Source organism: Cervus canadensis, chromosome 30 (genome assembly GCF_019320065.1).
Source record: "Cervus canadensis isolate Bull #8, Minnesota chromosome 30, ASM1932006v1, whole genome shotgun sequence".
Lineage (NCBI taxonomy): Eukaryota > Metazoa > Chordata > Mammalia > Artiodactyla > Cervidae > Cervus > Cervus canadensis.
This window is the reverse complement of record NC_057415.1, coordinates 26,570,509-26,587,113: the sequence shown is the minus strand read 5'-3', so window position 1 is coordinate 26,587,113 and position 16,605 is coordinate 26,570,509. Positions and strand designations below refer to the sequence as shown.

The following is a 16,605-nucleotide window of genomic DNA, read 5'->3' as shown; positions in this document are numbered from 1 at the left end:
GGATTTCATTTCCAAGCTCAGAAAGGAAAAAACAAAAACAAAAAAGCTAGTATCCAACTCCTCCCCCACCATCAGCCACGTTGCCCAGCACCAGAGTTCAGATTCCTACCCTTCCTAGAGCCCTGGAGCTGTCAGGCTCTCTGAGGCTCCCCAGTCCAGTTGTCAGCTTCTTTCGAGTTATGCCATAAGACCTGCAGCTCAGCTGGCCTGTAAGCCTGAGCTGGCAAAGCTCCTTCTTCCAGACTGTGTTGCTAACACCAAGATACCCGAGATGAGCAAAGTCCAACAGCGAGAAGTCAGAGCACCACCGGAGAGGCCTGGAGCACGTCTCTATGGACGGCTGGCTCTCCTGCTGCCCCCGGGAGGGGCGGTGCTCCTGGGAAGCAATCACGACTGGGAGTTTCTGGTAGCTCAAGAAGGTTTGAAACTAGATCCCGAGGAGCATGTACTACTGAGCAACTCTCCACAGACCTCTCTAGGTCTCTGACGAATGTCCAACCACACTCAGGACTAATCCACGCGTGGCCATTTCCCCATTTCCAAAACGGCTGCTTTGGAGCTGCTCTCCCACATTCAGGCCCCTGAGGGTTTCCTGTCTCTCAGAGCTGAAGGTGGAGTATCAAAACCTGTAGCATAGAGAGCAAGCGTGCAGTGCTCAATTGCCTCTGACTCTTTGCGACCCCTCCAGGCTCCTCTGTTCATGGGATTCTCCAGGCTAGAATACTGCAGTAGGTTGCCATTTACTTATCTAGGAGATCTTCCCAGCCCAGGATTTGAACTGAAATCTCCTGCGTCTCCTGCATTGCAGACCAATTATTTTACTGCTGAGCCACCCGGGAAGGTTTCAAAGACCTCCTCCAAAATTTCAAAATGATGTACAGGAAGAAAATGTTACAACTTTTATTTATATTCGTCTTTATTTAATGGGCTGAAAAGAAAGTACACTTACAAATGTATATGATTGACTGTGGAATCTCCACTTGGTGCATGTGTCACTTAGGTATAAGCTGTACCCTGAGGGGACAATATAAATTTCACACCTCAAAGGCGTTGACAACTGCACCCCCACACTTCCATTCAAGTACATTGCACCCTGGTGTGGTTTACATAAGCGTGGCTATGTGTATTTATGAATTTGGTATCAAGAAGCGTAGACTCCATATAATGCTTAAATTGTAATGACATAAGGTGTGACTGTATAGATCTATTTTATGCAGGTTTTATTTTCATTTTGGGCAACATAGTCCCCTTATTATCTTTTGGCAAAGAACCTAAAAGAGTAACAGTTTTCTTTCACTAAATGACAAGTGTTCCAAATGCACTGACCTTTTCTGTGATGACAAGTAGCTGTCGATAGAATGCCATGTAACAGAGATCCTTAAAAAAGATAAAGACACATTGTCTTCTTTCAAGGTAGAGGTGACATTCTAACAATGAGTGAGAAAATGATTGTTTTTGCTTTGTTTTCTTTTGTTTTTAATCCTTCTCTGGGAAAAGAACATTGAAAAATGAATGTTTGGAAGTGTTTATATTATTGTCAAAAATGATGTGTCTCCGGTATAGGCTTATCATGTCTTACATTTAATAATAATTGAAGCAGAATTCTCTAACATGTTTTAAGAGCTTTGAAATAAAGAGTTTCAGTGGTTTCTTAAACCACTTGATAAAAATATTAAAATCCCTTCTGACTCATTCCAAAAAGAAAATCTGATTTTGACATCAGGAAAAGGGAGAATTTATTGACTGTTTACAATGCAAATGAATAAGAAATTTTTTAAAAGAAGCTAAGAAATTAATACTGTGATTTAGAAAGTGCAGCCAATGATGCACTCCTCCTCTGTTGGATGCACAGATCTTTTGAGAAATATCTTGCAGCAATATTTTTATGGTCATCAAAACCAAATATGAAAATAAAATAAATACAACTAGACCTTAAATTTCTGCAATATAAAGCATTAAACCCCAATTTTTATTTAATTAATGAGGCATATTCCCTTCATATCACAATACTCAAAGTGTTATTAATAATTTAGTGAGCATGTAAATACAGATTCTTGTTTAATTAATACATATATTTTAAATATTTCTAGTTAACTTAATTGCATTCTTTGTATAATGTCCACTTTTGTAAATTGTTTGCAGTGTGCATAATACCTAGCACTTGCATGCGTGCATGCCAAGTCACTTCAGTCGTGTCCAACTCTTTGCAACGCTATGGACTGTAGCCCACCAGGCTCCTCTGTCCATGGGATTTTCCAGGCAAGAATTCTGGAGTAGGTTGCTATACCCTCTTCTGGGGATTTTCCCAACCTAGGGAATGAACCTGTGTTTCTCTTACAACTCCTGCATTGGCAGGTGGGTTCTTTACCACTAACGCCACCTGGGAAGCCCATGGATGTGTGTATACATATTTGTAATATAGTACCAGGTATTATGCAGGGCTTCCCAGGTGGCGCTAGTGGTACAGAACCCACCTGCCAGTGCAGGAGACATAAGAGACTGGGGTTCAATCCCTGGGTCAGGAAGATCCCCTGGAGGAGGGCATGGCAGTCCACTCCAGTATTCTTGCCAGGAGATTTCCATGGACACAGGAGTATGGTAGGCTAGAGTTTCATAGTGTCGGAAAGAGCTGGACACGACTGAAGCAACTTAGTATGAATACACACACGTGTGTGTGTGTGTGTGTGTGTGTGTGTGTAGAGAGAGAGGGAGCCAAAAAATATGAAAAAATGTTCCTAGGTCACACGCATGAGATCCAAAATATCTGGCCATAGCTTTCGAACCACAGCTTAAAACAGAGACCCTAAGGATGGTTCATCTCCATAACCCTAGGGTTAAATTCAAAACTTGGCTTCTAACAGTAAGTGATGAATGAAAAATTTAGTATGACTAAAGGTTTGAATTGTTCTCAGATAATAATAAGCATCCATGAGTTCTTTCAAAAATGTTTTAATCCAACCAGGTACATACAGAGCAGTGAAATAAAATTGCAATATGTTTACCTTTGTAAAATATTTTCTATTTCTGTTATACCTGAGAAAATGTGCCCGGTGTTTCTTCTATTAACCACTAGATGGCAATAGCTCTGCATCTACTCTCCATCTCACTTCCTAGGCATCCTAGAGGTCTTGAAGTTGGCACTTGGAATAAATGTTATCTCTGCAGATATTTGCCAAGAAAGGGCATATCTGCTTTAGGAACTCTGAGATTGATATTATTAATGCAATTGCATTTCTGTGCTTGTTTTTTGTTGCATATGTCTATGGCTCCTGCAATAGTTATCCACCAATTTGATTATCTTGGGGCTGTAAATTATTATAGCAAAATCAATAAAGAATTTATTTTAAGACATATGAGTCCATAAAGGTCTACACATGGAAAGTTTAAGATAACTGCAGTGCTTTTTATACAGCATTCTGATACTCTCCGCTCTCCCCTTCTTCCTCCTAACCTCCTGGCTTTGGAATTGCTGAATGACATCTCATGTTTTTGCACAGCTATAAACATAAAGGCAGCAGAAGTGGGAGTTCTGCTCTTGCTTCTCTTTCTGGCTCTTGTTGTGTATTCACAAATAAGTCACCTAACTGTGACTGAGAGCTGTCTGGTTCCTCTTCCATGGAACAGATCTACAAAGAGTACCTGCAAAATGCATGAGGTTTTGGACCGAAAAATGACAGAACTGGAGACAGGATAATGACTGGGCAGCATGAAACACTCTTTGGCTCAATATCTTGAGGAGAGTGATGCTGTGCCATTTTATTTTGAAATAGAAACAAAATGCAAATAAATACTTTCATGGGCGTTTTGTTTGAGTTTACTTCTGTAGCCATAGCAGAGTAGTGAAAAAAAAAAAAATGCCCAGAGTTCTAGAGTTGGTGTGATCACTAACTTGTTGCTTTGTTGTTCAGTCACCCCGTCGTGTCTGACTCTTTGCGACCCCATGAACTGCAGCACACCAGGCCTCCCTGTTCCTCACCACCTCCCAGAGTTTGCCCACATTCATGTTCATTGCATCAGTGATGCTGTCCAGCCATCTCATCCTCTGATGCCCTCTTCTCCTTTTGCCCTCAATCACCAATCACTAACTAGTTTGATCTAAAGCCCTTAGACATGAGACATAATAATATCCCTTAAGATATCTTTGTTTTTTATGACTTTAAAAACTATTAGCTCTAAATGACTCAAAAATTGGAGAAAAGGATCAAATTAGATTTTTAAAAAACCTCTTGACCTTTGAATTTGTGTCGTTTTGTTTCTCAAATAGTTTTAGCTTTGACAGGTTCAAAAATGCAGTTTGATTTTAGAATCTTTCTATGTCCTGAAAATTGCATCCTGTCCTTCTCCAATTTTTAAAGCTTTCTGAGGGCAATATTTAAAAAGAGAGTGAGAGCGTGCTGAAATGCACACACCCTGAATGTTTATTTTATTAAATTAAGTAAATATGAGCGAAGAAAAAACAAAAGGCCACAGTTTTCTGTAATTTATTTAAGGCATATTTGGCTGTTTTATATGGAATAGGCTCCGGGAGTTGGTGATGGACAGGGAAGCCTGGCATTATGCACTCCATGGGGTTGCAAAGGGCTGGACATGACTGAGTGACTGAATTGACTGAACTGACATGGAATAGAGTATAAGTGACTAATCTCCCTCAAGCTTTCTGCACTTACTTAACTTAAATTCCATCTCAATATATTTCTAATGGGTTTCTTTCAGAGAGAATACTGAAGGATTATTTTGGGTTTTAATCTTCTCTTGGCTACCTACAAGCAATTGATAAATGTGCTATCTCAAAAAAAAGAAAAAAAAAATCCAAACATTTATTCATTCAACAAACTCACACAGAGCAATCCAGCTGTTGTGTTGCCACAGAACTGTCTAGAGCTGGAAGGAAGCAAAGGGCAAAGGGGTCTTTTTCTTGTGTGCCTTTGTTTTCAGGGAGGATATTTTTTCTGGTTATCTCCCTCACTTTCCTCACATCTCTTTGGCCAGAATTGGGCCCCATACCTCCTTTAGACTTCACCCATGGGAAAAGTGTATGGGGAAAACATTTTATAAGAGAAAACATTTGAACTTGGTCTTGAGAAAAACTGTGGTCTTGATAAAGTATTATACAGAAAATAGAAATGCATATCTATCATTTTCTTTCCAGTGAGTAATTTATGATCCTCAAAATACATTGGAAAATTCCCTTTCATGCTACTACCTAGGTTTCTCTGATGCTTTTAGAATCAGAGAAAGAAAGCAAGTTATTTCAACTGAGAAATCACCCACTGGGCCAAAGCAACGTTTCTGATGTTATAAAGGAATATAGGAGCGCAAGAAAACAGGGAATCAAGTGGAAGCTGAAATTTTTGAAAAATCAATTGCTGTTAAAGGAAGATCAGTCAAGAAAGGAAACAGTGGCAGTAGCTCTAAAGGTTAGCCATTGATAGCTCAATCCACGCTGTCCCTAATAGATCCTTAAACTCAACACCAAGACAGGTGGTAAATAGTGGTGATAGAGAGTGCTTAAACTCTATTGAAGAACTGATTTCATCTTACCACTAAGGAATTTAATTTCCACTTCAAAGAGAACTAGAAAGCTCGTTATTCCATAAATAAGTATCTCGGATATTATGTAGTGCTAACTAGGGAAGTAAAGCTAAAGAATATTTCATGTGAATTTTGGAAAATTCCTAACTGTATGGGCCCCTTGGGCTTTAACCTAAATACGTGAGTTTAATTCTTAAACTCTGCCATCTAATAGCTAGAGTACCTTGATAAGTCACTTATTTTTAAGAGACTTCTTGTCCTGAGTTGTAAAACGGTGCTGCGAGCTGCCATGCAGTGCAGGGCAAGGTGTTAGAGGAGTTGTCTGGGCTTGCAGAATCCTGTCGCTGGAGAAACCACAGCGCTGCAGGAACCGGGACTGAAGTTGCACGCAGTGAAGGGGCCACGCACTGAAGAAGCTGCAAACACTGCGGGAGCCCAAGAGTGGAGCGCTCTGAAACCTGAAAAAAGATCCCCTTCTTCTGCCACTGACCATCTCCCCAGAACTCTCTGTTGACAAACCTTAGCATTGTTCTTTATATCAAAGAAGAAAGAATTTAAACCACAACTTCATTTCACAGATCAGGTGATGAAGCATAGATTTGTAGTTGATAGGCCACCAAATGATCAAGGCACACTGGCTGACTTAGCTTCCTCTCTGGGGGTGCATCAGTGCAGACTCATTCCCTGATTTTATCCAGAGGACTCAGTAAGTAGGAATGGCCAATCAGAGATAGGCCAGCTAGCTTCCAGGAAAGGGCCATCTAAGGATGCTGACTGCATTAGGCAAAGCAGTCATATATCCTAGCTCCCTCACCTTCTCATGAAGAAGAAATTGTTAATCTTGTCAAAGTCTGGGCCACAGATTCAACCACAGTTGCTAATGGGCAGGAACACTGTGGCAAAAATATTAGGAATCAGCATTATACTTTTTTCTCTTCACTTTTTCTCTTCTACGGTGCTCTTGGTAGGAACTCTGTTATTTCTAATTTTTTCCATAAAACCACATCCTGGTCAATGTATTAGGCCCCTTATACCATGTGGTTGGTCATTGGGTGGTAATACTCCAAAATTTGAATTTAGGCTGATTGGACACAAAGGGCTGCATACCTCTAACTCAGTTTTGCCAGTGTTTTTCATTGAGTTATTAGTTGCATACCCCAAAATAACAAACTAATATTTGTTTCCCATTGGCTTTGTTCTCTGTGTCCCTCTCCCTGTAGAATTTTCAGGGATGAGTTGTGATTTGCAGAACAGGATTCAGGCATTCCTACGTTTTCATCGTCGCAAGTCGCTTAGTTGTGTCCGATGCTTTGCTACCCCATGGACTGTCCGTGGAATTCTCCAGGCCAGAATACTGGAGTGGGTAGCCTTTCCCTTCTCCAGGGGATCTTCCCAACCTAGAGATCAAACCCAGGTGTCCTGCATTGCAGGCGGATTCTTTACCAGCTGATCCACCAGGGAAGCCCTATGTTTTCATAATCACCTTCAAAATTCCAGCTTAATTTCTAACAACTGTCATCTTGTTTTTGCAACCAAATGCCTAAAGTAGTTGACATTTTTAAAATACTTCTTATTCTTACAATCATAAACACAGAAGTATTTAAGTAGCAATTTATAGTCTTCAACAGAAATATTTGTATAACAACTTCATAAACAACTTCACATGTTTCCCTAGATCATCTTTACAACTTCTAATGACATTGTTTTTACTTTTTTTCATACCTAGGAAAACTGAAGTTAAGAGGCTAAATACATTTCTCAGAATCATTTTAAAAAGGCAGAGTTGGTTTCTAGGCACAGGTGTCCTGATTCTTTTTTTTTTAATTTTTATTTATTTATTTATTTTTTCCATTTATTTTTATTAGTTGGAGGAATATTGTAGTGGTTTTTGCGATACATTGACATGAATCAGCCATGGATTTACATGTATTCCCCATCCCGATCCCCCCTCCCACCTCCCTCTCCACCCGATTTCAAATCAATCAAAATTAATTTTAAAATTCCTGGCACTCTTATTTACAGAATAATAGATATCTACAAATGTTGACTTTATAAGTCCTTGGGCTTCCCTCGTGACTCAGATGGTAAAGAATCTGCCTGCAATGCAGGTAGACCTGGGTTTGATCCCTGCTTCAGAAGATCCCCTGGAGAAGGAAATGGCAACCTACTCCAGTATTCTTGCCTGGAGAACTCTGTGGACAAAGGAACCTGGTGGGCTACAGTCCATGGGGTCACAAAGAGCTGGACACGACCGAGGGCCTAAGCACAGCACAGCCCTCTATTCGGTGCTGGCTGCTTCCTTTGTGCAGGAAGTAGGTCCTGTTAAGGCAGCTTACTTTCAGCTCCCATTGCTATGGTAATACTAATTATTTAACATCTTGTTCTAAAGGCCAAGCTCCCAGTGGAGATTATACACAGGGCTCCTGCTATAATGAGCATGGCTTCTGGTGGTGGAAAGAAATACATTTTGATCTGTTCCTACAGTATTACAAAGTTGTTTTGCCATTTGTAATTTTTGTTTATTGGGAAACAAGATAAATTCACCCCAGTATGTGCTCATGCTGTTTAAACCTCCGCACTTGTTTTTAAAGTTCTCAGGAAATGTAACTCTAAAAAATAGCATTTAGGACAGCAGGGTCGATTGTTATAGATAGACTCAGATAGTAAAAAGCATAGGATATCTGATGCTTTTAAAAGAAGGTTTTTTTTCAAAATACTGTCGGGGATTAAGAGCTTTTGAACAAGCAGTGTTTAACCATTGTTATTGCCAGACCACACAAACAGTCCCTGTTCATTCAGGATATTTGGCCCACAAAAATGCACTTCCCTGGTAATGTAGGAAACTTGATTAGTGGTTCTATAGAGAAATAGAAAATAAGGAGGCAAGATGCTCATTTCTTCCTCTCTGTTATCTCTGTCAGTGGTGGAGCATCCTCAGAAGTAAATGTGCTCTTGGATTCTGGTAACACTTTTTTCCTTTTGTTCTTTAACATTCGAGGAGATACGTGGTTTCTACTAATTCCTGGGAAACATTCCTTCTTCTTCTTTATTCTTCCAGGACCCCTCCTCATTTTTCCTCTTGTAACTTTCCACTGCTAGGGTAATCAATCTGAGTGCATGTTAGTCGCTCAGTTGTGTCTGACTCTGCGACCCCATGGTTCCCTCCGGGTTCCTCTGTCCATGGGATTCTCCAGGCAAGAATACTGGAGTGGGTTGCCATGCCCTCCTCCAAGAGATCTTCCTGACCCAGGGGGCTGAACCCATTTCTCTTATATCTCCTGCATTGGCAGGTGGATTCTTTATCACCATCACCACCTGGGAAGCCTGGTAGGCTGAATAATAGCCCCCAAACACAATCAGTTTCTAATCCTTAGAACCTGTGAAGGTTACTTTACTTGGCAGAAGAGACTGCAAATGTTATTAATTTTAGCATCTTGAGGTGGAGAAGATTAGGCTGAATTGCCTGGGTGGGGCCTAAATGGAATCATATGTGTCCTTGTCAGAGGGAGATTTGATAGGGTAGAGAAGGAAGCCACGTGACAGAAGCTAGGGGCGGCAGAGTCAGGCAGGCGGCGCCAAACACTGGCATTCAAGATGGAGGACGGGTCCCAAGCCAGAGAATGGAGGCAGGTACTAGCAGCTGGAAAAGGAAAGGAAATGAATTTCTCCCTTAGAGACCCTGGAAGAAATGCGGCCCTGCCAACACCTTGATTGTGGTTCAGCAAAATCCATCTTGGACTTCTGGCTTTTAGAACAATAAGACAATTAATTTGTGTTGTTTTAAGCCACCACATTTGTGGCAATTTGTCAGAGCAGCCCTAGGAAGCCAACACAGATGACTCCCAGAATTTCATTTTGAGCAACAAGGTAAGTGTGATATCATTTAATAAAACAGAAATATTGGGAAACGAGCAAGCAGTTCTGAAGAATGGAAAGTATCAAGAAATATCAAGAGATCATTTTGAACTTGCAAGTCTTTTGATCTATGAGTCACCCAAATTATAAATGATTAGTTGGCTGTTCAATATTTTCTACTTGGAATTGACCGAATTTCCTGGGTTGACTGTGGGTTTTCTGCACATTTGGGAAATATTCAACCTTATTTCTTCAAATATTTATTCTGCTCTATTATCTCTCTTCTCCTTTGCTGGGACTCCCATTCCAATATGTGAGACTTCTTGATATTATTTGACAAACCACTGAAGCCCTGTTATTTTTTTCCATTAAAAAAATCTGTGTCTGAGTTTGGAAATTTATATTTACCTGTCTTCAATTTCACGGATACTTTTCTTCTGAAAATCCTTATTTTAATTTCAGATATTTTAGTTTTCAGTTCTTGGTTGGCATTTGGTTCAATCTTAGTTTCCATATATTTTCTGAAATCATATGTTCACTAATATCCATTTTTCCTATTAACCATTTAATATAATATTCACTTTAATTATTAGCTAATTCCAATATCTGTCTGTGTATGTTCTCATTGGCTAATTTTTATTTTGGATGTAGGTATCAGTTTCCTGCCTCTTTTCATTTCTAATAATTTTATTGTACACCGAATAATATTTTGTAGAGTTTGGATTCTGTAACATTCCTCTGAAAAATGTTAGTTTTATTTTAGCAGGCAATTAAGTTGCTGGTGAACCAACTTGATTCTAATTTGGTTGATTTTGTTTTTAGTTTTGTTAGAGTGACTTTAGTTGCATTTTCACTCTCAATTCAGGGCATAGATTTTAGCCCTGGGAATGATCTCTCCTACTGTTAGATGTGGTCCTTCTGAAGCACCAGTTACAAACCCTAGATTTAATTCCCCTGATTAGGTGGGATTTGAATTCCAAACTGTGTCTCCTCAACATTAGGCAGCTACTAACATTCCTGTTCAGTGTTTTAGCCTTCCAACTGTTGTTTTCTGCTAAGTTCACTAGAATCTCACTGTACACAGCTGCAGTTAAATTTTGGAAGAGTTCACACAGATTGGGGGCCACACCTTCTGTGGTTTCATCCTTTCCTGTACTTATCCATCCTCATCAGTTTCTAGCAGCCCTGATCTTTGACCTCAGAATTCTCCTTTTGGCTTGAACTCTAACTCCTGTGCACAGCAAACTGAGGAGTGTTATCGTGTGAAAAGCCAGTTAACTGTGGGTCTCACCCAGTGTGTCTCAGTTTTGGAAAGTATAATATCAGCTCCAGTTTCTGCCTGTTTTCAGTTGATATGAAGAGACATAGAAATAGACATAGATATATTTGTCCAAAGTTTATAATTGTTACTGGCAGGAGACTTAGTCCAATATAAACTGCCATACTATCAGAATCCTGACAGTTGAATTGTTGAATCTTGATTTCAGAAAGGAATTCTGGAACTAATATAAAAATTCATATTTATCAATAGAAACATAATCTAGTAAAGTGCTTCTAATTATTGGTTTCACATTCGAGGAACCTATTTACCCATACTACCCCCAGACTATCTGATTCAAATAAATCAACTTCTGAAGGTGTTCTTAGTTGTTAAAGCTCCTCAGGTGATTAAAATGTGCACTTTAGAGTTGAGAATCTCTGATCTTGAAGATCAAAGCGGTCAGAGAAGAAGTAGATTCAGATTGGAGCTTCAGTATCATTCAGTGAAGGACCAACCAGAGGAAAGTAGTATCATGAAAGCCAAGAGAGAAGAGTTTTTCTAATCAGGGAGAGATCATCAGATGTGTTAAATGCTGCTCAGAGTTTAAGTTGACAGAAAAGCATTAATATTTTGCAACATGGCATTTGTTGGTGATTAACATGTCAAATCAAATGCAAGAGTTTTAATATTGTGATCGGAGTAGATGAGCAGGGTTGGGATATACATACCAATAATATGTCTCAGATGTGGATACAAAGAAAACCTTTCTGTAACTGCTCTCATCCAGGTGTCTTCTATTGTTGCATAGTCATGAAAGAAAAACTTAAACTGCCCACCATAGCTCTATCTCTTCCAGTTTGGAAGTCTCTTTCAAGTCAAGTCAGCCTCTTTGAGATCCTTAGTCATGACCATAAATTGAATCAACTCTGTCCTTTTTCCTCTGTCTTTTTATGTATGTATTGTAGGGGCTGGAGAGACATTAAGTTTCTGGGTTGCATATGTGCTACCTGGGATATTAGGGTTACAGAATGATGGATTTCCTACGAGTCTTTACTGGATTCCTTATATGCATCCAGCACCAACCAAGTCGCTGGATAAGATATTATGCTTGTCAGGTTCCCGTTCTTGTATCTGCTTCTGAAGTCTGGGGTCACAACTGAAATCTCTGACCTTAAAGTCTCCTAAATTTATATTCCCTCCTCCAGGCTTCAATACAATTTTTTCATTATTCCCCATTGTACATCTGAAACAAGGCTAAAGTTTTAAAATAAGGACTTATTAAAGATCAAACTTACGGTAATGATAAAGGGAATATAGCAAGTAATATGTAAGTTGTTAGCCCGTAGAAAAATATTAAAGCATGTTTATGTTAGAAGCCCCAATTCAAGAGATCAACTTAGATATCCATTAGAAGTTATTCCTCTTTTCTTTGTTCTGCCTTGTTAATTCATCATTTCCTGGTGTTTTCCTGGAAACTGCTTGTTCCAAAGATGACTGATTCTGATAATATCTTGGCCTTTTAGGGAGATCACCTCTTCATACAGTCTATCAGAATGTAATAGTTATAATAGAATATAGTAATTCCAACACCCACAAAAGATGAATACTAAGCAAGTGGCTCATTTCCTTAAATTTCAAATACAAAAATATTAAAGCATTAAATTAAAAAATGAGAACAAAGTGATTTACATATGAAGAACTTGAATATATGTTTAAAAGCAAAAGATAATTTTTTGTTGGAAATACACTTGAGAGATACGCAAAATAATTTGAATAATTCATTAGTTTGAAAACACAATGCACATTTTTTCCCAAGGATTCAGAGAAGGTAAAAATTGTTTCTTGCTTAAAGGAAACACATAGAGAATCTGGGACTCAAACTAAGTGACCTGACTCAGTACTCACTGTTACTGGATGTGTACTTCTTGTTCCTATTTGTGAGGGCTCTATTTGCAGGCAAACTTTTATAAGGCTGATGGATGTGGGTGCTCCAGGTGCTAACTATGGGGCTTAGAGAAACAATACAAGCTGTAGTTAACCACCTGGCCCGAGGTCTACACATGAGAAAACTTCTAAAGTGCGCATCCAGGGGTTCAGTGAATGACTGAAACAAAGAAGCAAGAAGAGAAACAAGTTCAAATAATTATAAGGAATTAATATTATCTAGGAAGTTACTACCACAAATGTAGTAGCATCATCATTATCTAGGAGCATGTTAGAAATTCAAACTCTCAGACCTTATCACAGATTGAATCAGAATTTGCCTTTAAGTAAGACCTCTAGATGATTTGAAGGCGCAGAGTTTCACAACTGGTCTAGGATATAGCTGAAAACAAAGAAAAGCGAATTTATGTAGAGTCTAGGGCTATAATGTTCAATTCTTCATTATAAATCTAACTTTAATAAGATTATGATATCAAGGAGTGGGAAATAGAGCCAGAGAGGGAAATTTTGTTTATTTTGAATATTAAAAAAATGCAATAATTTGGCCTCAGTGTGGCATGTAATGGTACAAGGTCAGAGGAAGTTATGGTAAATGTCTATTGAGGGAATGCAAGTCACACAGGAATGAATTTACATTGATTCCTGTTATGGAAGGTTTGATCTGAAATACTTTTCCTCTGATGAGAGTTAATTCTTCTCCTTTGTTAAGCTGGAAGGAAATGAAACTCACTGATTTGCCAAGGTCCAGGAATAGCAGTGATAGATCAAAATAAACATTAAATGCTAGTTCAAATATTTGTGGGTAGCAGGGATTGGAATTGAAAGCACACTTGGTTGATTAGCTAGTGATAAAAACTCTTAAATCTTGAGTTTTATCACACCTAATAAATGAGACCAGAATGAATTGAGTCTAATATGACAGCTCCTAAAATCTTACCTTCAAAACAAAAGTCAGTGTTAAACATCAAAGTTAAATTGAAACTTGAAGTTGCTTCTGCCTACATAGCTTTGCATAGTCTGACAATTTTCTTCCTCTGAATTGGCCTTGGTAAAAGTGTATTTGCTTATAATTATGGTTTCTTGATTTCATATATTCTTTCAGTTCAGTTAAGTCACTCAGTCCTGTCTGACTCTTTGAGACCCCAGGGACTGCAGCATGCCGGTCTTCCCTATCCATCACCAACTCCCAGAACCTACTCAAACTCATGTCCATTGCATTGGTGATGCCATCCAGCCATCTCATCCTCTGTCATCCACTTCTCCTCCCATCTTCAATCTTTCCAAGCATCAGGGTCTTTTCAAATGAGTCAGTTCTTGGCATCAGGTGGACAAAATATTGGAGTTTCAGCTTCAGCATCAGTCCTTCCAGTGAATATTCAGGACTGATTTCCTTTAGGACTGACTGGTTGGATCTCCTTGCAGTCCAAGGGACTCTCAATAATCTTCTCCAGCACCACTATTCAAAAGCATCAGTTCTTTGAGGCTCAGGTTTCATTATAGTCCAACTCTCACATCCATACAAGACTACTGGAAAAATCATAGCTTTGACTAGATGGACCTTTGTTGGTAAAGTAATGCCTCTGCTTTTTAATATGCTGTCTAGGTTACTCATGACTTTTCTTCAAAGGAGCAAGTGTCTTTTAATTTCATGGCTGCAGTCACCATCTGCAGTGATTTTGGAGCCCAAGAAAATAAAGTCTGACACTGTTTCCCCATCTATTTGCCATGAAGTGATGGGACCAGATGCCATGATCTTAATTTTCTGGATGTTGAGTTTTAAGCCAACTTTTTCACTCTCTTCTTTCACTTTCATCAAGAGGATCTTTAGTTCTTCTTTGCTTTCTGCCATAAGGGTGGTGTCATCTGTATATCTGAGGTTATTGATATTTCTCCTGGCAATCTTGATTTCAGCTTGAGCTTAAAACAGTCTGGTATTTTGCATGATGCACTCTGCATATAAGTTTAATAAGCAGGGTGACAATATACAGTCTTGATGTACTCCTTTCCCAATTTGGAACCAGTCTGTTGTTCCATGTCCAGTTCTAACTGTTGCTTCTTGACCTGCATAGAGATTTCTCAGGAAACAGGTCAGGTGGTCTGGTATTCCCATCTCTTGAAGAATTTTCCAGTTTGTTTTGATCCATACAGTCAAAGGCTTTGGCATAGTTAATAAAGCAAAAGTAGGGGTTTTTCTGGAACTCTCTTGCTTTTTCAATGATCCAGCAAATGTTGTCAATTTGTTCTCTGGTTTCTCTGTCTTTTCTAAATCCAAATGAACATCTGGAAGTTCACAGTTCATGTACTGTTGAAACCTGGCTTGGAGAATTTTGAGCATGACTTTGCTAGCGTGTGAGATGAGTACCTTTGTGTGGTAGTTTGAATATTATTTGACATTGCCTTTCTTTGGGATTGGAATGAAAACTGACCTTTTCCAGTCCTGGGGCCACTGCTGAGTTTTCCAAATTTGCTGGCATATTGAGTGCAGCACTTTCACACCATCATCTTTTAGGATTTTAAATAGCTCAACTGGAGTTCCATCACCTCTGCTAGCTTTGTTCCTAGTGATGCTTCCTAAGGCCCACTTGACTTCGCATTCCAGGATGTCTGGCTCTAGATGAATGATCACACCATCATGGCTATCTAGGTCATGAAGATCTTTTCTGTGTACTTCTTCCGCGTATTATTGCCACCTCTTCTTAATATCTTCTGTTTCTGTTAGGTTCATGCCATTTCTGTCCTTAATTGTACTCATCTTTGCATGAAATATTCCCTTGGTATCTCTAATTTTCTTGAAGCGATCTCTAATCTTTCCCATTCTATTTTCCTCTATTTCTGTGCAATGATCACTGAGGAAGGCTTTCTTATCTCTCCTTGCTGTTCTTTGGAACTCTGCATTCAAATGGGTTTATCTTTCCTTTTCTCCTTTGGCTTTAACTTCTCTTCTTTTCTCAGCTATTTGTAAGGCCTCCTCAGATAACCATTTTGCCTTGTTGCATTTCTTTTTCTTGGGGATGCTCTTGATCACTGCCTCCTGTACAGTGTCATGAACCTCTGTCCATAGTTCTTCAGGCACTCTTTATTAGATCTAATCCCTTGAATCTATTTTTCACTTCCACTGTATACTCATTAGGGATTTGATTTAGGTCACACCTGAATGGTCTAATGGTTTTCCCTACTTTCTTCAATTTAAGTCTCAATTTGGCAATAAGGAGTTCATGATCTGAGCCACAGTCAGCTCCTGGTCTTGTTTTTGCTGACTGTATAGAACTTCTCCATCTTTGGCTGCAAAGAATATAATCAATCTGAATTTGGTATTGACCATCTGGTGATGTCCATGTGTAGTCTTCTCTTGTGTTATTGGAAGAGGGTGTTTGCTATGAGCAGTGCATTCTCTTGGCAAAACTCTGTTTAGCCTTTGACCTGCTTTGTTTTGTACTCCAAGGCTAAATTTATCTGTTACTCCAGGTGTTTCTTGACTTTCTACTTTTGCATCCCAGTCCCCCATAATGAAGAAAACATCTTTTTTGGGTATAGTTCTAGAAGGTATTGTAGGTCTTCATAGAATGTTCAACTTCAGCTTCTTCAGCATTACTGGTCGGGGCATAGACTTGGATTACTATGGTATTGAATGGTTTGCCTTGGAAACAAACAGAGATCATTCTGTAATTTTTGAGACTGCATCCAAGTACTGCATTTCTGACTCTTGTTAACTATGACAGGAACTCCATTTCATCTAAGGGATTCTAGCCCAAAGGAGTAGATATAATGGTCATCTGAGTTAAATTAACCCATTCCAGTTCATTTTAGTTTGCTGATTTCTAAAATGGAAGAAATCACTCTTGCCATCTCCTGTTTGACCACTTCCAATTTGCCTTGATTCATGGACCTAACATTCCAGGTTCCTATGCAATATTGCTCTTTACAGCATCAGACTTTACTACCATCACCCACCACATACATTCTTTCACCAATAATTTATTAAGCATCTTTCAGGTACCAGATAATGAGCTAGA

The 16,605-nt window shown here is 39.1% G+C and overlaps 1 pseudogene; it reads left to right on the top strand.

The window, feature by feature from the left end:
• The first annotated feature begins 271 nt into the window (after positions 1 to 271).
• The window catches only part of LOC122431791, a 50,181-nt pseudogene continuing 33,847 nt past the window's right edge, over positions 272 to 16,605 (top strand).